This window comes from Papio anubis, chromosome 1, assembly GCF_008728515.1.
Source record: "Papio anubis isolate 15944 chromosome 1, Panubis1.0, whole genome shotgun sequence".
Lineage (NCBI taxonomy): Eukaryota > Metazoa > Chordata > Mammalia > Primates > Cercopithecidae > Papio > Papio anubis.
The window spans coordinates 109,020,770-109,040,232 of record NC_044976.1 but is presented as its reverse complement, the minus strand read 5'-3'; the positions used below and the strand labels follow the sequence as shown (position 1 = coordinate 109,040,232).

Genomic DNA, 19,463 nt, shown 5'->3' with positions numbered 1-19,463 from the left:
GGATTGTGAATGAGGACCCTGCAGGTGTGAGGTAACTCCAGGGTGAAGGGATGGGGTCAGAGGCTTGGAAGTGGAAAGGAAGGGACCGATCGCAAAGCATTAAGTGTTGACTCCCAAGCAGCCGACCAAGGCCAGACCTGTGCTCGAGATGGCAGCCCTCCTGCACGGAGCATTGTCCATCCGTGTGCTTTGTGCTGCCATCTGGTGGTTGTGGAAAGGAAGACCAGGCTTAGCGGTTCCAGGGCTGGCTGCCTGGGGTGTGGCCAGGTAGATGATTGTGAGTGAATACTGGTTTTTGCCGAGGCTCTTTGGGGAGAGCGCAGGGGGAGGCAGTGACAATGGGGTCCTCAAACCCATACAGCTTTTAAAAGATGCAATTTCTTGGCACTTTTGATTGTCCCTTTTTGCACGGCATTTAGCATAAGGTCTGTTTCAAAGTAGGTGCTTAGTGTCTATTGTTTTTCTCAATTATAATAATGACTTAACAATCACTGAATGCCTACCATGTGCCCAGTGCTTATATATTTTATCTAAGTTATTCCTCAAAACAACTTTGAGATGAAGATGACGTGATGATTTTGGGTAATAGAAGAACTGAATCCGTGAATCCGTTGAATAGCTTGGTAAATATTTACTGAGCACCCATTGTGTGGGTCATGCCATGCTGGGTGCTGGGGACACAGAGATGAGTGACACAAGTAGGATCTGCCTTTGTAGAACTTGGAAGAGAAAAGGGGTGGTATGCAAATAATATATAGTAACTCATTTATTTTACTTGTGACTAAATATCCTAAAAAGGAGAAAAAGTACAGAGCACTGGCCAGGTGCGGTGGCTCACACCTGTAATCCCAGCACTTTGGGAGGCCGAGGTGGGAGGATCACCTGAGGTCGGGAGTTTGAGACTAGCCTGACCAACATGGAGAAACCCCGTCTCTAACAAAATAAAAATTACAAAAATTAGTCAGGCATGGTGGTGCATGCCTGTAATCCCAGCTACGTGGGAGGCTGAGGCAGGAGAATCACTTGAACCCGGGAGGCAGACGTTGCGGTGAGCCGAGATGGCACCATTGCACTCCAGCCTGGACAACAAGAGCAAAACTCCATCCCCCGCTCCCCCCGCCCTGCAAAAAAAAAAAAAAAAAAAAAAAGTACAGAGCACTTAGAGATGTTAACTCACTTTTGAGTCCATTTGATTTTAAAAAATGCCTCTTCCAGTCAAACCTACCCACCACTGCATTACATGAATTCAAATGATAAATGAATACCCTTTTCTTTCTCTTATTCTTCAGCTTTTACTTCCCTGTCTTTAATTCAGTCTCCTTGTTTTGCTCTCTGCTTAATTAACTCCTGTTCTCTGCCAATACCATACCTTTCTGTCTGTTCCTATCATCATTTGTTGAATGAGTATATAAATGAGTGAGTGAATTCACTGACACATTTATGTCACAAGCAGGTGTCTGTCATCCACCGAGGGTTAGACACCAGACGCTCAGTGTGCTTATGGATACACAGTTCCTGCCCTCAAGTTGCTCACAACTAGTGAGGAGAAAAACATAGCAACAAATAATTTAAAGTGGTGAATAAACACACAGGTGAAGGAGAGAGTAACTGTGCTGAGGAAGAGGTGCCTCACTGAACTACTTCTCAGGATGATCTACAAACGTTAACAGCATCTGGACAAATTCCAGCTGTCACACCAGATCCTTTGATAAATGTTCTACAGTGGCACCTCCATTTATGTTGTGTCAGGGACACAGGTCTCATTATTAATTTTCCGATATATTGAGACTTACTCAATTTCTATAGTAAAATGCATTTCCGAAACCGGTAGTTCCCAAACTTTCATATCCACTGGGGATTGTCTGCAATGATGATCTTGGGGCCATTGGTGGGGTCCTTAAAAATCACTCACTGATTGGGGATCATTTGGTCATTTGGTGGTAATTGGAGATCATTAACAGCCACTGAACTCAGGCTCTTACCCCAAGACATTCTGATTGAATTTATCCAAAATGTGACCTGAGCACTAGGATTTAAAAGCTTCCCCAGGCAATTCTACTACACAGCCAACATTTGGGAGCTATTCTTGAGGATCCTCAGGGATCTGGCCTGGGAGATGAATGATATCAAATGCAAATTTGAAGAGAACACATCAGGTCTTGCTGCCAAGAAAGAGGTAAAACCAGGCATGGTGCAGCACCACCATGATTCCCAGGGGAATTAGCTCTGCTGAGCTCTAAAGCAATCTACAGGATTATGAAGTTGTGTCCATGTATTCAATAAACAATCATCTAGCACCTGCTTTTAGCACAAGTCAGTTCATCTCTGCTCTAAAGGATCTGGTTGGGGGAGAGAGGCCTAAAATGTGCAGATGAATTTTGTGAGACTGGTGATAATGTGTGGGAAGTCCAGGGTGTCACAGAAGCACTGCAGTGGGGCATCTAATCTGACCTCCTGCATTCTTTCAAGTCATCACCTCTTGTCCAGTCCTCTACAGAGATGCCTCAACAAACAGATATTTATGGGGCACCTGTTTTAAGTCAGGCACCAGGTGCCAGACACTGGACAAGGCCCCCATCAGGCAGTACAGAGATGAACACAATGGCTGTCTGCTCTCAAGGAGTTCCCAGTCTGGGGTGAGGGAGTTTTGCTCTCTCATTTCTCTTATGCAAAATAGCTTTGTGTGAGTACTGTCAACAAGTGGAAACCAGTGGAATATGGAGGATGGTCAGGCCCTTTCTAACACCCAGGAGGCTTCTTCACAGTGAACCTAACAGGATGAATGGGGTTTCAGAGGATGATCATGGACGAAGGGGGCAGCATTTCATTCCCCAACCACTTTGCTAGACTCTCCCACTGCTCCTTCTTTTTTTTTTTTTTTTTTTTTTTTTTTGAGACGGAGTCTCGCTCTGTCCCCCAGGCTGGAGTGCAGTGGCCGGATCTCAGCTCACTGCAAGCTCCGCCTCCCGGGTTTACGCCATTCTCCTGCCTCAGCCTCCCGAGTAGCTGGGACTACAGGCGCCCGCCACCTCGCCCGGCTAGTTTTTTTGTATTTTTTAGTAGAGACGGGGTTTCACCATGTTAGCCAGGATGGTCTCGATCTCCTGACCTCGTGATTCGCCCATCTTGGCCTCCCAAAGTGCTGGGATTACAGGCGTGAGCCACCGCGCCCGGCCTGCTCCCTCTTTTTATAAAGTCCATGGATCAAAACTAGATGCAAACTCCCAATCAAGACATACCCAGTGTGGAGGACAGAACGGAGGACTGCTTCCTGGCCTTTGCAGCACCCAGGCCCACTAATGCTCAGGGCTACATACTGTCTTTTCCCCGGTCAGGGCACAAGAACAACTTGTGATCAGTTAAAAACCCTTCAACCACCACCATCATCTCTAAACAATAAGACTAACTTGGGAGTTAGGGGTGGCCTTTTAATCTCATTTTAATCATCCATATCTTAATGAATTCAAGAAATGAGGAAATTCAATGTTGCCCAAGAGTCCCTCTAAATGTGTTTCCCTCATTGTATTGCACCACTTTCAGTACCCTCTTTTCCCACTTCCTATTCTTGCTATTTCACTTCCTGTCCACCTCATAGGATTTTCTCCCTCTTCACTTTCTCCCCATCAAGCCTGGCATTATTATTATTTTTTTTTTTTTTTTTTTTTTTTTTTGAGACAGGGTCTCACTGTTGTTCCAGGCTGGAGTGCAGTGGTGGGATGGTGGCTCACTGCAATCTCGAACTTCTGGGCTCAAGGGTTGCATTAACATTTTTTATAATTATGTTAGTCCTTAGATGTCTCTTGTTTTATTTTAGATTCCTTCTCCCTTTTTGTTTTCCTTTCCTACCCACTTTCTTCAGACAAAATCAATAAACATTTATTGAGTATCTACTAAGTGCTGGGTCCAATGAGGGAGCACAGAGAGAAACCCAGGAGCTAGTCCTAGCCCTTGAAACCGTTATGATCTAACAGATGAAATAAAGACAAATGAAGATAGAGAAAGAGAACATAGCATTGACTGGCATGGTGTTGTCTGTATAAACAAGAAGCTTGGGTGGTTAGGACTTCACACTTCAAGGGGGAAAGACTTCAACATGGACAGTGGATAAAATCTGGTACTATAAGGACTTTGTGACTAGCCAATAATTGAACACTTACTATGTGCCAAGCGGTATGCCGAGTGTTTTCTTTCCAGTGTCCCATTAATCCTGAACAACTCCATGAAATAAGCATTTTAATTATTACCATTTTACTGATGATTAAGTTAAACCTTCCATAGATGATGTCACTTTCTAAGGTTACTGAGCCAGAAAGGAGCTGATTTGGGAGTCTAGGCCAAGCCTGTCTAACCCCAGATACCAAGGTTTGGATTGTGGTGCTGCACCATGTCTGGTTTTACCTCTTCTGTTTTCAGTTTCCTGTGTATGTGAAACAGAGATAGCAATTCCTCCTTCACATGGTTGATGGTAAGATCAAATGAGATGCAATAAAGCACTTAGTGCAATGCCTAGCACAATAGGTGCCCAGTAAACAGTGGTGTCATCATCATCATCATCCTCATCATCACATTCTTCTTATACTAAGACTTCACTGGAGATGCAGGAAGAGGGTCTTGAAAGTTATTAACTGGTAGGGTTGGGAATTCCATGCAGGGAGGTGGAAGAAACAAAGACTCAGGTCCCAGAGCACATGGTGTTCTCACGGAACCAGAACCAGCCTGGTCTGGCTGGTGCCTGAGGCCTGTGTAGAGGTGAGGGCTGAGATAAAGCTGGGAAATTGAGACTCTTGAGGGCAGGTGTAGGAGTTTTACACTTGATTGTGTGGACTGTGGGAACAACATTTCAACATGGTTGTGTATGTATGTTTTCTAACATGCGTTAATGGTGAACTTCAAGAGATTTTTACTTTTTGTTTTGAATAGTAATATTTCACATAAATCAAAAAACCATAATAATAAATCATAAAAGATACACACTGAGATGTCTCATTCTTACTCTGCCCTGTCCACTCCATTCCATGATCCCTGTAGATAACCACCGAGATTCATTTCTTGTGTATCGTTCTAGTACTTTTTGTGCAGATATGAACAAATACAAATATATCTTTCCCTTCCTCTGATTTTTATACTCAAAAGTAGCATACTAAATATACTGGTTTACCTTGCTTTTTTTCACTTTATAATATATCCAGAGCTTTTTTCTATATCAAAACATAGAAATACACCTGTTTCATTTTTATAGTAGCATAGTATTCCATGTATGGCTCTAACACAGTTTATTTTACCAGTCCTCTAGTGATAGACAGTTGGGGTGTTTCCAGTCTTTTACTATTACAGATCATGCAGCAATGAATGACCTTGTGCATATGTCATTTTAATATACTCAGGTGTATTCATAGAATAAATTCCCAGAAATGTGATTTCTGGGTCAAAGGGTAAATGTATTGGCAATTTTGAAAACTGTTGCCAAACTGGCCTCCATGGGGCTGAACCAATTAACACTCCCACCTGCAATATATGAATGAGAGGGCCTGTTTCTTGAGAGCACAGCAAAGACAAATATATAGTTAAACTTTTGAACTTTTGCCAAATCAATAGGTCAAAAAATATGATGTCTCAGTGTAGCTTTAATATGTATTTCTCTTAATTTTGAGTGAAGGAGTGTATCTTTTCACATATTAAGGAGCACATGCACTTCTTTGTCTGTGGACTAATTGTTCATTGCCATTTCCCACTGTTTTATTGTATTGCTTACCTTTTACCTTATTGACTTCTTTCAGCTCTTTATATATGAAGGAGATTAGCCATTTGTCTGGATGATGAGTTACAGATATTTTTCCCACTTTATCATTTTTCTTTGAATTTTCTTACCATATTTTTACCATGTAAAAGTTTTGTTGCTCTTGTAACTGAATTTATCAATTTTTTATTTTATGGCTTTAGTATTGTGAGTCATCTATTGAAAGATATTCTTTATGATTATAAAATACTTCCCTGAGATTTCTCCTAGTAATAGAATTTTACTTTTTACATTTGAATCTTCAGTTTATTTGGAGTTTACACTGGTAGAGGGTGTGGGATGGCTATTCAGTAGTCGTTACACCATTTATTAAAAAGCCATCCCTACTCTCATTGCTATATGAGATGTCACCTTTATCTATACAAATTTATAAATGTACTCAGGCTGTGTCTGAACTTCCCATTCAATTCCATTGATCTGTTTATTCACGTACTGGGACTACCACACTCTTCTGATTATTGAGGTTTTACAATATGGAATAAGTAGTGGGGCATTTCCCTACCCATTACAAATAATGTATTTACAATGCTAGCAGACCCGTTAGAATGCTTCTGCAGTGGGACAAGGGCTGAGCAAGGGCTGTGTGGCCAGAATGGGCAGAAAGAAACTGAACTATCCCTACTCTAACAGAAGAATTGCCAAGACTTGGAGACGAAGTCTTAAAAATGAAGGAGGAAGAAGTCAGGATGATGTCAAGGTTTTTTATTGGCAGCCCCAGTCTTATTGATTTTATTACTTCCAAATGGCCGTGGGACCTAGAAAGAACCTTCAAAATAAGAATGCCTTTCCAATCAGACTTTTCACCAATATCAACCTCCATCTCCCAAGACTTGCCACTTATTATATTTTTCACGATAAATGTATTGCAGATTATTGAAAATCTAAGAAATAAAAAAGAAAATCCACTCGCAACATGATCTCAACATAACCGTTTTTGGCATATTGGCACATTTTTCCCATCATTTTTCCCAGCATGTGTAGTAGTGGTTGTTATTGTGTAGTTTTAATAGCTTTATCGAGGTATAACTTATACTGTACAAAATACATTCATTTTTAGACTAAGTATTAATGTTTTGGTAAATTTAGAGATTTATATATCCATCACCCCCAAAAGTTCACTCCTGCCGGTTTTCATTCAATCCCTACTCCCGCCCCAAGCCCCAGGCTACCACTGTTCTGCTTTATTTCTCTATAGATGTGGCATTTCTGGAAATTTCACGGGAGTGGAGTCATACAATATGTGTTTCTTATGTCTGTTTTCTTTCACTTAGCATGTTTGAGGTTCATCCATGTTATAGCATATACCAGTAGTCTATTTCTTTTTTATTGCTGAATAGCATTCCATTGTATGGATATAGCACATTGTGTTAATCCAGCAGTTGGTGGACATTTGGATTCCTCCTTTCTGTTTCTGGCTATATTGACTATTCTTGCTATAAGTATTCTTACATAAGTCTTTGGACATATGTGTTTATTTCTCTTGGATGGATACCTATAAATAAATTGCTAATATGGTAGGTGTATGCTTAACTTTTTAAAGAAACTACAAATTATTTACCAAAGTAGATTCACCATTTCACATTTTCACCAACAATGAATGAGTGTTTCAATTTCTCCCTATTCTCACCAACAGTCTTTTATATTACAGTTTTGTAGTGTGTATGATATCTTCCTGTGCTTCTTTTTTTTTTTTTTGTCTTTACTGTTCTGATCATTGTGCTTTTAATTTGTATTTCATAATGACTAATGATGGGAATATCTTTTCATGTGCTTATTATCCATTAGTATATGTTCTTTGGTGAAATGTCTATTCAATTATCTTGCCCATTTTTAAATTTGTTTTTCTTTTTTACTGAGTTATAGAAATTATTCATATATTCTGCATGTGAGTTCCTTGTTAGATGGAGTGAAAAGAGCAGAGAGGGGCCGGGTGCGGTGGCTCATGCCTATAATCCCAGCATTTTGGGAGGCCAAAGCGGGAGGACTGCTTGAGGCCAGGAGTTTGAAACCAGCTTGCGCAACATAGCGAGACCTTGTCTCTACAAAAAATAATTTTTTGTAGCATTTGCTAATATGTTTTCCTAGCCTGGATCTATATTTTCATTTTCTTAATTGTGTCTTTTAAATGCAAATGTTTTTAATTCAGCGAGGTTTAATTTATCAATTTGTTCTTTTATACATCATGCTTCTTTAGTGTCATATCTAAGACATCTTTGAGTAACAAGGTCAAAACATTTTCTGGTTTTTTCTAGAAAGTATATAGCTTTAGCTCTTTTGGTTAGGTCTAATGATTCATTTTGAGCTGATTTTTGTTTATGACATTAGGAAAAGGTCTATGTACATGTGTTCATGTTGCATATAGCTGTTCAGTTGTTCCAGTGCCATTTGTTGAAAGACTTCTTTCTACCTTTGCGTCTTTATAAAAAATCAATTGTCCATATATGTGTGAATCAATTTATGGACTTTCTTTACTACTCCATTGATCTATTTGTCTATCTTGACACCAATACCACATTGTTTTTATTACTGCAGCCTTGGTTGCAGTGGTTATTCTAGGTTCTTTGCAGTAATGTATAGCTCAATTTGTCAATTTCTGTTAAAAATTCTGCCAAGATTTTTATTGAGATTCTATTGAATACGTTGATTAATTTGAGAAGAAGTGATGTCTTGATAATATTCTGACCTTGGAATGCAGTCTATTTTTCCAATTATTTAGGCCTTTCATTTTTACCATTAATGTTTCATAATTTTCAGTGTATAGGTCTTTCACATCCTTTTTCAGATTTGTCCCTAAGTATTTTATATTTTAATGCTATTGTAAATGGGGTTTTTAAATCTCAATTTATAATTGTTTGTTGTTAGTATTTAGAAATATGATTGATTTTTGTACATTGATCTTGTATTCTGATATCTCTCTAAACTCACTTATGAATTCTAGTCGCTTTTCTGGTAGATTCATTGGATTTTCTACATAAATAACCATGCCAACCTGTGAATAAAGACAATTTTGCTTCTTACTTTCCAATCTAGAAGCTGTTTATTTCTTTTCCTTACCTTATTGTACTAGGTTCATGCTCCAATAGAATCTTAAATAGAAATGGTGAAAGCAGAAATCCTTGTCTTCTTGATGTTAGAAGGAAAGCATTTCGTCCTTCATCATTAAGTATAATGTTAGCTACAGGTTTTTCATAGATGCATTTTATGAGGTGAAAAACAACTCCCTTTTTTCTTAGTTTGCTGAAAGATGTTATCACAAGTGAATATTGAATATTGTCAAACATTTTTCTCTATTAAGATGATCATGTGGTTTTGCTTTTTTATATTTTTCTTTTTTTTTTTTTTTTTTTTTTTTATGTTTTTCTTTTTTTTTTCCTGGTTTTTTTTTTTTTTTTTTTTTTTTGCTTTTGAGACGGAGTCTCACTCTGTCGCCCAGGCTGGAGTGCAGTGGCCGGATCTCAGCTCACTGCAAGCTCCGCCTCCCGGGTTTACGCCATTCTCCTGCCTCAGCCTCCCAAGTAACTGGGACTACAGGCGCCCGCCATCTCGCCCGGCTAGTTTTTTTGTATTTTTTAGTAGAGACGGGGTTTCACCGTGTTCGCCAGGATGGTCTCGATCTTCTGACCTCGTGATCCACCCGTCTCGGCCTCCCAAAGTGCTGGGATTACAGGCTTGAGCCACCGCGCGATGGTGAATTACATTGATTTCTTGAAGTCAAACCAACCTTGTATTCTATGATAAACCCCATTTGGTCATGAAGTATTATTCTTTTCTTGTTATTTTGTATTTGATTTGATACGTTTTTATTCCATTTGTACATCTATGTTCATGAAGCATATTGTCCTATAGTTTTCTTTACTGGTGATGTTTTTGTCTGGTTTTGGTATCAGTGTAATGCTGGTCTCACATAATGGATTGACAAGTATTATCTTTTCTATTTTCTAAAAGAATTTGTGTAGAATTATTTCTTCCTTAAACATTTGGTAGCATTAGTCAGTTTAGCCATCTGAACCTGGAATTTTTGTTCTTAACTAAGAAAATTAGTTAAAACTAAGCAGGCTTTAAACTACATATTTATTTTTTAAATAACTATGGGGTACTGGGTTATTTGTTTCCTTTTTCTGAGCTTTGGTAGTTTATGTCTCTCACAGAATTTCTCCATTTCAACCAAGTTGTCCAATTTATTAGCATAAAGTTGTTTAGAATTTCCTTTATTGTCCTTTTAAGGTCTGTAGAATTAATAGTAATGTCATCTCTCTCATTTCTGGTATTGGTTATTTCTCTTTTTTCTGGTTAGACTGGCTAGACACTTATCTATTTTATTAATCTTCTCAAAGTACCAGTTTTGATTTCATTGATTTTATCTATTGTTCTCTGTTTTATCAATTTCCATTCTAATCTTTATTATTTCCTTCCTTCTGCTCATTTTCGGTTTCATTTGCTCTCCTTTTTCTAGTTTCTTAAGTTGGAAAAGAGGTCATTGATGTAAGATCTTCTTTTCTAATATAAGCGTATAATTTTATCTTCACTCTGCCATGGCTAGAAATCCTACCCCTTGTTGCTTTTCAATAAAGTTATAATCAGGCTGTATATACAATTTTATGTATTTTATTGGGCTAAGGCATTATGCCATGTGAAAGCTATGGTTAAAATTAGCATACTAATCCATTTTTTATCGACACCATTAAAAAAATAGCTAATGAACCCCTACCCAACCAGAAAACAAGAAGTGGGACTCTGCAGGACAGAGCAAGTCTGACACCAAAGCCGGTATCCGCACCCAGGAATCCCCAGAGATTGGTTGTCCAAGAGGGTCATATGGAGGCGCTTCCATTATTTTAGAATTTCAAGAAGCCTGAGAGAAAGTCACACTGTTACATGTGACAAGCCTGCCCAGGCAAACCAGAATGTCAAGAGACTCTACTTGGGGCTGAATTCTCACACTTTAGTGAGAGTGAGGCAGTGCACAGCCTCTCGCTCCAGCCAGAAGCTATGTTGGTTGTTACAAATGTTCAGGTTGTTAACGGTGGATAGACGCACTCACTCATCATTACATAATAAGAGCAGTTTGTTTTGCAGGCAAGATGATCCAACATGCGGGGCCCCTGGCGGTGTGTGGGGAGGATATTTTAAAAGGAGCTTTCAGTGAGAATGAACAAAAATCAGGAGCTATGTGGAAGACAGGAGCACCTAGGAGACTGACTTTATCCACGTCAAATGCTACCTTGACCCGGTCCTGGCACTCATTCCACCCTGCATCCTCACCTCAGACCATCCATTGGTTAGGCCAACAGCTCACCATTCATTCGTGCCTTGCCTAGACTAACAGCTCACCGTTCACACCCTACCCTGCCCTGCCCAGCCCTACCCAGCCCTGCCCTCTGGCCTTCTGCCAAGTCAGGTTCTTAGCAGCACACCCTTCACCTCTGAGAAGGCGCAATGGGAAAAACAGGTGAGACGATGGGCAGTCATGCCTGGGAGACAGAGTTTGCTTGCTATGGTGGGCAGATATTCCCACCAATCACAGTAGACCACAAAACAACAGGAGGACCTGGGCTGTGGATGGGGCGGTGATCAGTGAGTTCCTGGGACCTGTGTTTGCTGGGTGCGCCCAAGAACAGTGAGGTGATCTCTAAGACGCTGTCCACACTGAGAGCCTCCAAGGCTAACCTGCCTGACAGGGTTCACACAGAGCGAAAGGAGAAGAGAGAGTCTGGAAGGAGAGACCGGGATGTGTGAGGACAGGGCTATGTTAGGGATATCCAATTTGGTCTGGGGGCTGAGAAGTCTAATAGGAGCCTCCTTGCCCTGCATACCCACCAAATCTCAATCTCTCTCTCTCTCTCTCTCTCTCTCTCTCTCTCTCACTAACCTGCTCTCAGGAAGCTCACACAATCGCAGTTCACAGCACCATTTGCTACAGGGCACTTGAACAGGGAAAGGTGGTCTCCTAGGACATGAAGTCGGCTTGGAGAGACTGGGAGCTGTCCAGGGAAGGGCTGAGGGGTTTGTCAGGCAGAGGGTGTAGGTTACTTTACCTCACTAAAGCTTCTGTTTCTGGGTTCTGTATTTTTAGAATGCGGAAGGGGAGGTGTTGTCAGAGATGTGACCTCAGGTGACTGAAGGTGCTGGGGTTTAAGGCCTTAACAAATAGGTGGCGAAAAAAAATCATACCCTCAAAATCTCCCCTGACCTTTTATTTAAGAGCCCTTAGGACCTGGGATGGCGGATGCGCAGGGAGCCAGGCGCGGCTGGTTCAGAAGCCCTGCCAGTGGCTGTCCAGTCCCGGTCTCTCCCTGCTGCGTGGGCGTTGACGGCTGCAGCCCTCCCAGATTGCAGCAGCGCCGCCCGAACAGCAGTGTGCAGATGCCGCTGCATGCGGCGCCCTCTGGCGTCCAGTGGCAGCTCGTGCGTCTGTCCTTTCTGCAGAGCTGATCTCCACCTTCTCTGTGTAGGTGGGGCCTCCTTTACAAAGAACCAGCCATGCCTTTGGGAGTGGAAGCAGATTTCATAGCCGAGACAGGAGAGCTTGCAAGAACCTCCCATGTGCCAGGCACAAGGTTAAAACAGGTATTATCATACATGCATCCATTCGTTTTCCCAATGTATTCCAGGCATCTCCTGGGAAGTAATGTGTCAGCAGAGGCCCCATAAAGGAAGGGAGCAAGTCATGAGCATGTTTGGGGGTAGTCTCCCAGAGTGGGGACAGCCAGGCCACAGGGATGCATTCTCTGGGTGTGGAGACCAGCAAGGAGGCAGCTGCAGAGGGTGGTTGGAAATGAAGTCAGAAAGATGTCCAGGGGACAGATGGTACAGAGCCTTCTGGGCCATAGGACTTCAGGTTTAGTTCTGAGAGCAGTGAACAACCATTGGACTTTGAACAAAGACATAAAACAACTCGATTCATGTTGTTTTTAAAATTACTCTGGCTTCTGCGAGGGCGTGAATAGGAACAGGGAGACCTGTGAAGAGACCAAGTGAGAGGAGAGTGTCTGGGGCCAGTTTGCTTCGCCTGCCAGAGGAGATAAGACATCTAGTTCAGAAGATGGTCTGAAAGCAGAGGCCATAGGAATCCCTGCTGGATTAACCAAAGGCTGTCCCGGGGTTTGGGCCTGAGCAACTGGATGAGGGAGAAGTGGTGCTACCCAGACGGATGGGGGTTCAGGTATGGGGGCATGGGAAGGAAGCAAGAGTTTAGTTTGGGATATGCCATGTTTGAGCTGCCAATTAGACTCCAAGTCATGATGTTCAGTGCACCTGAGCAGGGCTCTCTACCCTCTCCATCCTCTCCTTATGTTCTTTTCATGGCTCTTCTGGGTCTTTTTGTCATCTGAGGGCCACCCAGGCCTCCCCATCCTACCTCCGAAAGGAAAGGAAACCCACACAGAGCAGCAAGTCCACAGGGAAAGAACGGAGGAAAGGCGCTCATATTCCAGAGCCACACCCCAACTGGATGGCAAGGTCAGAGGTAGTCAGGGTTCTAGGCTCCACTCTCCAGAGGGGAATTAAAAGAGGACAAAGTGCCTTTTCTCACACACTGACAGGTCACTCACATCTCAGCTAGGAGTGTGGTGGCGTGATCATAGCTCACTGTAACCTCGAACTCCTGGACTCAAGTGATCCTCCCACCTCAGGCTCCCAAGTAACTAGGACTACAGGTGGGTGCCATCCTGCTCAGACAATTTTTTAAATTATTTTTTGTAGAGGCAAGGTCTCACTGTGTTGTACAAGCTGGTTTCAAACTCCTGGCCTCAAGCAGTCCTCCCGCTTTGGCCTCCCCAGATGCTGGGATTACAGGCATGAGCCACTGCACCCGGCCCCTCCCTGCTCTTCTCACTCCATCTCATCCTGGGGGATCTCATTCTCACCCTTGGCTTCAACGACCCCTCCATGATGATGACTCTCAACTCTCCATTCCCTACCCTCAACCTCTCTCCTGAGCATCAGGCCAGCATTGCCATCTGCCCTGTTGACAAGGAACAGGCCCATCAGAGCAGCCCCACAAACCCCCATGTATGCCAGAACTGCCCACCATGTGAGCTCCATCCCTCGACACATGCATGAGTGCACACACACAGGTGCACATGCACTGCACACACCACCCCTCTGAAACCCTGCGAAGGCCCTCCACAGTCTCTCTCCCTGTTCCATCTCACTACACCCCCTATAGTGTTTCCCTTTTGGTGCTTTTCTCTTCACCACTGCCTTCATCCCTTCTACCGTTCACCCATTGAACAAATGGCCTGAGTCCAGACCCTTGACATCTCTGAGGTGAAGCAACCTCCTCCTTATCCATTTCCTGCTTCTGCTCTCAGATCCATCCTTTCCACTACACTCTACATTTCCCAAGTTTTCTTTCTGAAACATAGCTTGGATCGTGTCTCTCCCTCTCAGAACTCTCAATGGCTCTCTGTCACCTACAGGACAACCCGAACTCCTCAGCATGACTTCAAGGCCTTTCTCAGCCTTCCCCTATCGACCTCTCATCTCACCACGTCCTCCCACACTGCTCGCTCCTGGCGCTCCATCTGGTGCAGAGTCCCTGGCACAGATGAGGCTGCTTCTCTGGTCTGTCCCTGTTGTGCCTTTTTCCTGGAATCCACTCACCCATTTGGTATTTATGTATTAAGCACCCAGAGTGCTCCAGGCACTGGGGGTACAGGAGCGAACAAAATCCTCAAAATCCCTCCTCACACAGTGTGAGACAGGCTGTTCCAGAGAGCCCTTCTCCAGGGAGTGAATGAATGAAGCAGGCGGCGAGGCATGCAGATTGCGCATGCAGAATGCCCAAACCTCACCTCAACACCTCTTTCGGGGTCTTTGGACATTCTGCTCCTCCGTAAAGACATCTCTCAATGTCCATCCTTAGTGAAGGCTTTCCTCTTATTAGGTGCTTTTGTACTTTATTCTTCTATTTAAGCCAATTCATTCTGCCTTGGGTTAGAGTCAATTGTTGACAACTCTGCTTCAGTATCTATCCTTCTAAGGAAGGAACTAGTATTTATCAATCACCTCCTCTGTGCCACACTCTGTGTGTCCCCCACAGTGCTTGGCTCGATGCCTGGTTTAGAGCTGGGGCTAGAGGACAGACCATGACTCAGCTCCTGTCTTTTGCACCCAGCTGCTGGCTATGTGGCTACTGGCAAGCTACTCAGCCTCACCAAGCTTGTTTCTGTAACTGTTGAAAGGGAGTGAACATAGCACATGCCTCTGTTAGGAATTATCCTTCTCACATAGCCTGGAGAGTTTCAGTTAGACCCTTGTTCCCAGGCTCTGTTGTTTTTTTCTTAGGAACCATGCTGGCTTCTTTATGATCTAACTCTGGGGTCCCATGTTTCTTAAACTTTTGCTTATTTCCTGAAAGCTCCTGGACTTCGGAGAGGTGCGGCTGGAAGAGAAGGGAAGTGGTATGCAGCCCCCTAGGAAGTCACTCTTCTGACTTCCTGCTCAAGGTTGCACGGCTCTAGTAAGTGGCAGAGCTGGGATCCCAGCCCAGGCCTCACTGATCCCCATATCAACGGTTCCCCCATCACATCTCACTGCCTGTTTAAAAGGGGAAAAAGGACTTTTGAAGATGCCTTCTTTTGAAGTCACCTTCTGACTTCCATCCTCTCCACTGCTCTCTCCACTGCTGTCCCACAGAGCTGACCTGACAACTGCCATGGGCCCTGACCCTGACTAGATGCACCTGGGTGGTGGGGGTGGGGGTGGGGCTGCATTCCCAGCCCCTCATCATCTCAGGAAGTGAAACCTGGGCCGAGGGCTACAGATGCCCCATCTCTCCAGGCTGACTTGGGGATCTGCAGGTTATGAAATCCCTGGTTTAATCCAGCAGATTCTAATGGCCAGAGTTCAGAGAAGAGAGGAATTCCTTTGGGGCATGCAGGACCCTTAAAGCATGGCTCTGCCCAGGTCCAAAGACCCCTGGGGAGCCCTACACCACACCTGAGGGCAGAAAGGACGTCAGTTTTCTCTTTTTCTGAGTTAGTGAGGCCCTTTTCTCCTCCCATCTGGTTTCCACTTCCTTGGGCACGTCCCTGCACCCATGTGGCCACTGGGGGGCACTGTTGGATGATCCTGGAATTTCAGGCGACAAGCAAGCATCCCAAGACTCCTGGTCGCCAGCCACGGAAACCACAGGGGTTCTCCACCCCAGGCGTCCCCAACCCTCTGTCCCTCCTCCTAGTTGTCCTTTGTGCCCCAGGCTCTCTTCTGCTCCTAAGTCATCTTCCCTGTACTCTTCCAGATACACGTTGGCTCTGCAATACCAGGAATGCCAGGATGCTTTAGCCACCTTCTGTCCTCTACCTTTCCCTCCCCTGCTTCAAAGACTTTGGTCCATCAAAGCACCAAAGCATCCTGCTGCTGACACTAACAAGTAGTGCCAAGGTATTGCCTTTAAGGAAGATCAGGAGCAGAACATCTGGTGGCAAAGAAAATCTTTCTAATAGCCCCATTCTAGTGACCAACTTGAACCTCCTTCTAGCAGGAGAGTTCGGAAGTAGGGGACTTAGAATGTTTTGTTCTTTTAAGAAATTCAGAACATATGTATGTTTAAAATAAAAATAAAAATATTTGAGCCAGAGAGGCTGAGTCACTCCAGAGCCTCAGATTTGAGTTCCCAGGGCAAGCGCCACTGCCTCTCCACACAAGAGCTTACTCCAATCAACAAACACATTTTTTTATCCAATTGTTTTCTACCTAGTCTTTCGCACCTCTAATTCTACTTCCTTAGCATTCGGGTAAGGCCCTAGGTAAGTGGTGCATGGCAGGCAGGCCCTGCTCTGTTCTTACAGGTCACCTGTGGGTGCTTTAGGCCATCAGACTTCCAGTAAAGCCAGTCATTTTCCTCAGATTCAACTTCAGGAAACTCCTCACTGCAGTTTCAGCCTCCTTTCTGCAAGGCCTCAGAGTCAAAGATTCCCTGTGTTCCCTTTGTAATGACCCCTCTTGGACTCAGAGAACATCATTAAGATGCACTGAGCATCAGGTTTGCACTGTTTGGAATGTTTGCAGGATTCATTTTCAAAATGATTTGGCGTCTTCGAAAGTCCTTTCTCCCTTCTTAAACAGGCAGTGAGATGTGATGGGGGAACCGTTGATGTGGGGGTCAGCAAGGCCTGGGCTGGGATCCCAGCTCTGCCACTCCTAGAGCCGTGCGACCTTAAGCAGGTCCTGTGACCTCTGAGCCTTGATGTCCTCTCAGTAAAATAGTGACAGTAGGAGGACCTACGGTGCCAGTGGAGATAAGGGAGATACATGCATTTGTCTGCTTAGGGCTCCCGCTCCTCGGCCAGGTAAAGTTGAAGAACAAATCATAGAACAAGAAGTAGCCCAGTTTTCCCATTTTACAGATGAAGAAACAGGGGCCCAAAGAGGGGAAGTGACTTACCAGGTCACCTGGTAATAAAGTCAGGACAGGAACTGGCAGGTCAAGGGCCTTTCCATATCAAGTTGCTTCTTGTTTTTCTATTCTATTCCTCTTCTCTACTGACCAAAGGCCATAAAAGGGAGAGAAGGACCTGGGGCTTAGAGTAACCTTCAGGCCCAGCTAATTCAGCCACATAACGCAGACACTAAGGCGTCAACCTGCTTTAGGCTACATTTATGAAGTAAAAGCAGTGATACTGTCTGCCCTTCTGGACTAACTGGGCCACACCAGGGTCAAAGTGTTCTTCTCTGGAGACTTTGATACATGGCCCACTTTGAAGTTAGAAAACTTCAGAGGATGGCCAGGGTGGTGCAAGACCTCAAGCCACAGCATGTAAGGAAGAGTTAAGGACCTGGGAATAATGACCTCAAAGAAGAGAAGCCACAGAGCTTCTGGCCACTCTTTTCAACTTTGTAAAGTGCTGATGTCTGCAAGGTGCAGGGGAGGGGAGGAAGAATTGCTCTGTATGGCCACAGGTGGGTAGAGAAGCCTGAGTGAAAGTTTCAAGAAGGATAATGCCTGGTCCACAAAGGCAACTGAAAAGTTAGCTCTGTCCAAAGTTGGAATGATCCCTGGTAGGAGGCAATAAGCACATGTGAGCAGAAGCTGGAAGACCATGGGTGCTTAGGAGACCTTAAAGCACAGAGTGACTACTGGACAGGACCAGGTTCAGCCCACAGTATACCCAAACACTCTATGAGAACAACACAGCAGGATGGATAGGAGCATGAATTCTGGAGCCACAGTGCCTGAGTTCAAACCCTGGTTCTTGCCTGGACTGGCTGGGTGACCCTGAACAAGATACTTAACCTCTCTGTAAAATAGAGAGGGAGCCACCAGCTCTAGGAAACCCTCCTCCCTGCCCTGCTAACGTCTGATACAGGGGCTGCCTGGTGCATCCTCCTCCTGGCAGTGATGACTGGTGCAAGGCTGGTCTTCCCTCTTGACCCCTCTCAGCCTCTTGGGCAAGAGTCAGAAATAGCCCCTGGCTGGCCCTGTGGCAACTCAAATTTCTTTGTAAGTGAGGGCCCTCTAAGGACACCAAGTCTAGGGGCTGAAAGGCAAGAAGAGGCAGTTAAGCTGTGGGCACCATAGAGGCCGTACATCTGCTGGTGTTTGCTGGTTCACAAACACTGCCAGGGCAGCTTCTCTGTGCCCAGCCTAGACCAGACACCAGTATGCAAGGGCAGAAGAGACATGGCCCTGCCCTCAGGGTGCTTCCACCTAGTGGAAGACCACGTGGGGATGGACACAGGCCCCTCAGGACTTGGTGTGACAGATCTGTGTCTGGAGCATAGAGTTGGTGGGTAGAGACCAGGAAGAGGGTTGAGAAAGCCTCCGTGGAGGATGTGACATGAGTTGAGTGTCAGAAGAAGTCATTGAAGTGACAGGGAAGGAGGAAGGCAGGGATTTCTGGCCAGGAGGCTGCTGGAGTCAAAGCAGAAACACCTGGAACCATCTGGAAGCTCACATTTCTTGATACCTTCCTGGAAGTCACTGAGATAAACACCTTGGGCACACTATCTCATTTAATCCTCAGAGCATGCACTGGGCATTATTAATCCCATTTTACAGATTGGAACCTGAGACTCAGAGAGGAAAAACACCCCACCAAAGGCCATGTGAGTGGCAAGCAGTGGAGGAGGGGCTCCACCCCAGGCCTGTCTGACTTCAAGTCTTAACCTAACCTGTCTGTTTTCAGCCAGTTAGAGCCTTCAAGGCCGTTTAATGTGATGCCAGTGTGGACTTCCAGGATGGGGGTTTAGAGGGAAGACAGGGGAACATCAGATCATGAAAGACTTTGCTCGCCTTTTAGGAAATGCAGGTTGATCCTAGCAATAGGGTGCCAATGAGGAGTTGAAGAGGTGACAGATCCTACCTGCACTTTAGCAGGGTCTCTATAGCAACTGTGGGGAGAAGAGACCAGAGGGGAGCAAGTCTGAAGACAGGACCAACAGGGGTTGCAGTGGCCCAGACTGTGCTTGCTGGTGGCTTGAACCAGGGTGACATGGGGAGGGAGAGGGAATCAGAGAGAAGCAAACAGACACCAAGGCCAAGTGATTGGCTGCATATGGAGTGTGTTGGGTGAAGGAGGAAGAAAAGTGTTGATAAGGACATCCAGGTTTCTGGTTTGGGCAACTGGGTGAATGTTGTTACCCCTGTGTTACAATCACCTGCACTATTCAGCACAGTAACATGCTGTACAGGTTTGTAGCGTAGGGCAAAAGGCTGTACCAT

At 44.5% G+C, this 19,463-nt stretch overlaps 1 protein-coding gene across 1 annotated transcript in view; it reads left to right on the top strand.

The window, feature by feature from the left end:
• KCNA2 (potassium voltage-gated channel subfamily A member 2) overlaps positions 1-19,463 on the top strand; it is a 39,861-nt gene that overhangs the window by 1,649 nt on the left and 18,749 nt on the right. The gene's annotated exons all lie outside the window — the stretch shown is intronic.